Here is a 6,000-nt window from a genome sequence, read left to right as displayed (position 1 = left end):
GCCGAGGAGCGTACCAAATTGGAAAGGGCCATGGGGCACAGACTGGAGGGCGTGCTTAATGGCGTCGCTTGGAGAGGGAGGCTGCCAAAATGGATGGAATGGGGCCTACTCCTTATTTGATTGACACAACGCAGATTCAACTATTGGAAACATGGCCTTATCTATACACATACTAATGAAATAACTGAAGTCCTATGGTGACCTACGTGTTGCTTGTGGCCTAACTATGGGGTGCTACCTTTAACCTTTAATGATGTGATATTTACAAGAGTGTGGGTTCTCAAAACCGCAGCAATATCAAGAACAAGGAAGTAATACAACAAACCAACAGACTTTTGCACTTTAACGTTAATACAAAATTTATTTCAAATTAAATATACAGTGAAACACTTATTACACCAGCTTGTTCCACGTAATTCAAAAGGTACACAAAAATATAACACACGGCGTCGTGAACTGTCTCATTTAACAAATAATAATACAAATGTACGGTTCGTCTTCTCCCAGTATACACCTCTCATCTGCTTTGAACACTTATTCAGCACTTTTGCCAAATAATCAGTGATTCAAGCCTCATTTTATAATCCAAGTGCCACAATCTAATGAAATGAAAACGTCAGAGAGTAAGGATGAACAATTAACTAGGATAAATACCACTTATGGCCAAGGAAAGAACATTGGGATCGCGAAACATTGTCAAACAGACAACCCATCTTCGGAGGAAGTCGAGTTGTACTGACAGGCAGGTCCCGGCTCACCTTTCACCAGGTGGAAAAGGCGCAAAAGCTCCTGATAGCGAGTAAGTACCTGTAATAGCACAAAGCAAAACAGAGTTCCATTTAAAAGTGGAAAAGAATCAAAGGAGAGAAAAAAGTTTTCCTTAATAAATAATCAAACCAAAAACAGCCAAATGTGATAGCAGACAAGAACAAAGAAAAAATCCCAACAACGTGCAAGCACAACCACACTCAATGTGGTGCACATTATATTCTCACAAACTACATGTAATGTGGTGAACATTATATTCTCACAAACCACACACGATGTGGTGAACAGTATTTACTCCTGATCAATCAGTGGACAAAGATGATTAAATCCTATAAGAGGGCAATAGATCATTATCCTCCCACTCCACCACTATAAAGTATATCAATTCCATCAAAAGGTAGATCAATAGAAAATTGAAAATAAATTTACCTGCACTGCATTTTTTCCCTGCAGTCTGGAAGCCATGGTGGTAAAGGCCCGTAGGGAAGTCCCAAGCCTCCGGCACTCGAAAAGCACGAGGCGGTCCTCTTCCCTGCATCAACCCAGTGACGAAGGTAGCACGTGTTCTCACATTATGACCCACAACAATGAAATCCGAAATTTGAAGCTTCATATTTGGAAGCCAAAGCAAGTTTGTCGCTATATTACTAAGGCATTAAGGCAATCCGATGACATATTAGGTGTACCGGAAAGTAATGTCATTTTTTAAGCTGTATACCCAGCATAAAAAACGACATTACTTTCTGGTACACCTAATACTTGCTGCCTCCAAATCATTGATCAATAAACAACGAAATAAAGATCAATGTCAGTTGTTGCCCGGCATTAACAGCCAGGTATATGCATGTGGCGACATAAGGTTTTACGAGAGATTGCACAGGTGACGAAGAGGCTCCACGAGGAGACAAATAAAACGAATATAATAGAAAAGATTATTGCAAATTTCATAAAAGAGGGCAAAACCCGAACTTAAGGGATGTAAAGAGGGCAAAAGAGAGTGACAAATCAAACTTAACGGAAGTTGAGAGGGCAAGAGAGGGTGACAAACTACCAAACTTAAGGGATATTGAGAGGGGAAAAAGAGGGCGACAAACCAAACTTAAGGGATGGTGAAAGGGCAAAAGAGGGCGACAAACCAAACTTAAGGGATGGGGAGAGGGCAAAAGATGGTGACAAACCAAGTTTAATGGACGTTATGAAGGGCAAAAGAGGTCGGCAAACCAAATTTAAGGGTTAGTGAGAGGGCAAAAGAGGGTGACAAACTACCAAACTTAAGGGATGGTGAGAGGGCAACAAACCAAATTTAAGGGACGTTGAGAGGGGGAAAAGAGGGCGACAAACCAAGTTTAAGGGACGTTATGAGGAGAAAAGTACAAACAAACAATGGGCTTATTTATTATAGTCGAATAAGTTGTGGGGAAGAGGGGAGTAGCTTACCAGGAGTGACTGTTGAGCAAGGTTGTGCGATCTCGAATCAGTGCTAGTGGATTGTTTCCAATTTGCCGATGATGGCGAGTGATCTCAGTAACGTTTAGCATGCCTTTTTCCATTCCACAATCACGAGCTTCCTTTGAATGGAATGACTTCAGATGCTTATGCATCACAGAGGTAGTCGACATGTAATACAACTTCTTGCTGCAGAGCACGATTCAAACTTGCTTCGGATTTAAAATCTCGCTCGGTTTTTCCGGATTATTTTCAAATCCGAAGAAGCTCCAGATCATGCTCGATGACGTACCAGCTTTACGAAGGAGATTTTTCTTTCCGAGGACGTCCTCCATGTTCATTCCTATTTTTGCTCCATGGAGAAAATCTAATGACGTCGTCTGTGTCGGCCCCACCCTGAAACACGGAAATGCTCCTGGGAAATAAAATAAGTAAAAGTTGTTTAAAATTAATCCAAACCCCCGGGTAAATTCTAATATTTTTGAATTAGATTTAAATTTTTTTTACTGGCGGTGTTTACTTGGGGGGTGAATTACCTGGGCTGTTTACAAGGCAACAGAACGCACCTCGATTGCTACAGACTTTTTTTCATTTGTTGTTGATCAATATGGCACGATATATTTGTTAAGAATATGCCGCAATATCTTTGTTGTTAATAAATATGCTGCAATATCTTTGTTTTTAACAAATATGCCACAATATCTTTGTTAATAAATATGAAGCGATATCTTTGTTGTTAATAAATGTGCCGCGATATCTCTGTTGTTAATAAATGTGCCGCGATATCTTTGTTGTGAACAAATATGTCGCAATATCTTTGTTGTTAATAAATATGCCGCGATATCTTTGGTGTTAAGAATATGCCACAATATATTTGTTGTTAATAAATATGCCGCGATATCTTTGTTGTTAATGAATGTGCCGCAATATCTTTGTTGTTAATAAATATGCCGCGATATCTTTGGTGTTAAGAATATGCCACAATATATTTGTTGCCAATAAATATGCCGCGATATCTTTGTTGTTAATGAATGTGCCGCGATACCTTTGTTGTTAATGTTGTGTACAAGTATGCCGCAATATCTTTGTTGTTAATAAATATGTCGCGATATATTTGTTGTTAATAAATGTGCCCCAATATCTTTGTTGTTAATAATGTGCTGCGGTATCTTTGTTGTTAATAAATGCACCCCGATATCTTTGTTGTTAATAAATATGCCGCAATATCTTTGTTGTTAATGTTGTGAATAAATATGCCGCAATATCTTTGTTGTTAATGTTGTGAATAAATATGCCGCAATATCTTTGTTGTTAATAAATATGTCGCGATGTCTTTGTTGTTAAGAATATGCCTCAATATCTTGTTAATAAATATGCCGCAATAGCTTTGTTGTTTTTTTTGTTTGTTTTTTTTGTATACAAGATCGAGGCTTGTGAAAGAGCTAACATTAATCACACAAAAAGTCAAATTGACACACAAAACACAAAAAACAAGGGGAGCGGCAGACAAGATGGGGAGAGAGGGGGAGGGACACAGACACAACATTTGAGAGCAGAGACATCGGGAGAAATGTGGGAGGGGGAGGGCTTGGGGGGAGGTGGAAGAGGTATAAAACATATCAACACTGCAAGGGCTCTGGGGTGAATTAGCGGGGGTAGAAAAGATCAAGGTTTTGGATGGGGGAAGATAAGAGATGGTGGTGAACAGCTGTTTTAAAGACCTGGAGGGAGGAGTGGGATTGAAGGGAGTGGGGGAGTTTGTTCCAGAGGCGGGAGAAAACGGGAATGAAAGAGTGAAGGTGAGCAGAGAGCCTAGATTTTGGCAGTTTAACCATAAGAGGGTTGCAGGCAGATCTTGTGCGACCTGAAGGAATATTGGGGGGACAGAGCACAGAGAGAGCTGGGGGAGCAAGGCCGGAGAGGAGTCGGTAGAAGACAGAAAGACCACCAACCTGCCTGCGGTGAGTGAGTGAAAGGCCCTCGGAGTTAACTTCATCGCAGGAGATTCCAATGATTCTGAAAGCTTTGGCCTCAACAGCGTGAAGCCGAGCTAGGTGTGAGGCAGGAGCACCAGCCCAGAGGGGGGAACAGTATTCCATTGAGCTGCGGATGAAAGCCTTGTATGTGGTGAGGAGCTCACGTGTGCCAAGGAAGGACTTCACACGACGGAGGATGCCCAGTCGGCAACTGGCTTTGGAGGACAGCTTGGAAATGTGGTTTTCCCAAGAAAGATCATGGCAGATAGTGAGACCCAATAGCTTGAGCGACAGAACTTGGAGAGGATTGTTGAGAAAGTAGATGGGAGGGTTTTCCAATCGGTCCTTTCGGAGAGACATTGTAAGAGTGTGAGATTTGTCAAGATTGAAAGACATGTTCCACTTGTTTGACCAGTCCGTGATTTTGTCCAGGTCTGCAGAGAGTGAGGAGGCTGCAGACTGCCGATCTGAGGGATGAGGAATGGAGCGACAGATAGTGGAGTCATCAGCAAAGAGATAGAGAGGATTTTCCAGAGAGTCAGAGAGATCAATGATGAAGACCAGAAATAGCACAGGGCCCAGAACACTACCTTGGGGAACTCCAGCCAGAACAGGAAGGGGAGATGAGAGAAATCCATTCAGGGCCACACGTTGCCTACGACCAGAGAGGAAGTCCGCAAGCCATGAGTGGAGATTTCCATGGATACCATAGGAGGAGAGTTTGGTGAGCAGAGCTGGGTGCCAGACCGTATCGAAGGCACGTGATATGTCAAGTGAGACAGCTCTGATTTCCTGTTTGGCATTGAGGACCTCCATCCATTGTAGAGACAGCAGAAGCAACATGTCCAGAGTGGAATGACCTGGTCTGAATCCAAATTGATGATCAGAGATCAAGCCATTGAAGAAGAGGAAGGATTTGATATCCGAAGCAATGATGGATTCCATGACTTTGCTGATAATTGGAAGCAGGCTGATTGGTCTGTAGTTGCAAGGATCTGTTTTTGCACCTTTTTGTGTACAGCGGTAATGTTTGCTGATTTCCAAGATGCTGGCAGATGACCTTGAGCAAAAGAGAGGGTGAAAAGAACAGAGAGACAGGGTGAGATAGAGCGGCAGAGCAGGATTTTAGGACCTGTGGGCTGATGCCGTCTGGTCCAGTTGCAGAATCAGAGTCGAGGTTTGATAAAAACTTCTCCACCTTGTCAGGAGAGAATGACACAGAGTCCAGGAGCAGTTGGGTTCGATTGGGAAAGGTGGGAACAGAGAGAGATGGGTTTGGGACACAAGATTTTGAGGCAAACACAGAGTTGAGGCATTCGGCTTTGTCACGTGCAGTGTCAACTGTGTAGACATTTGAGGTAAGGGAGGGGGTGGAGGGGGAAAAAACACAAGAAACGGTTTGACCAGACGCCACCAGGATTTGGAGGAAGGAGACAGGTTTGAGAGTTCAATCTTGAGTGTGGAGAGATAGTGCTTCCTGGCACTCTTGAGGGTAGGCACACACTTGTTTCGAGCTTGGTGGAAGGAACTGAGATTGCCTTCAGTTGGATTTGCCTTCCAAGAGGCAAAGGCAAGTTGTTTCAGGGCAACTGCCTCACCACAAGATTCAGTGTACCATGGACGGGAGGAAGGGTAAGACAACTGAAGACGAGAAGGGATAAATCTGTGCATGAGAGAGAGCAGTTTGCTTTGGAAGAATTCCCAGGAAGAATTGATGTCAGAGGCAGTAGAGATGGGAGACCAGTCCAGATGATTGATGGCTGCTTGCAGCCCGTGCCAGTCGGCCTGAGTGAAATGCCAGACTCGTCGG

General features: G+C 43.0%; 1 protein-coding gene across 2 annotated transcripts in view; it reads right to left on the bottom strand.

Moving 5' to 3' along the window:
- Positions 1 to 341: 341 nt before the first annotated feature.
- LOC137427239 (uncharacterized) overlaps positions 342 to 6,000 on the bottom strand; it is a 128,196-nt gene continuing 122,537 nt past the window's right edge. For both annotated transcript variants that reach the window (XM_068116571.2, XM_078778540.1), the window contains 2 exons: positions 1,198 to 1,300; positions 342 to 807 (listed from right to left, as the gene is read on the bottom strand). The gene's annotated coding sequence lies outside the window, so the exon portion shown is untranslated. The remainder of the gene's footprint in view (positions 808 to 1,197; positions 1,301 to 6,000) is intronic.

Source organism: Myxine glutinosa, chromosome 5, assembly GCF_964187855.1.
Source record: "Myxine glutinosa chromosome 5, kmMyxGlut1.1, whole genome shotgun sequence".
NCBI lineage: Eukaryota > Metazoa > Chordata > Myxini > Myxiniformes > Myxinidae > Myxine > Myxine glutinosa.
This window is presented reverse-complemented; position numbering and strand designations above follow the sequence as displayed.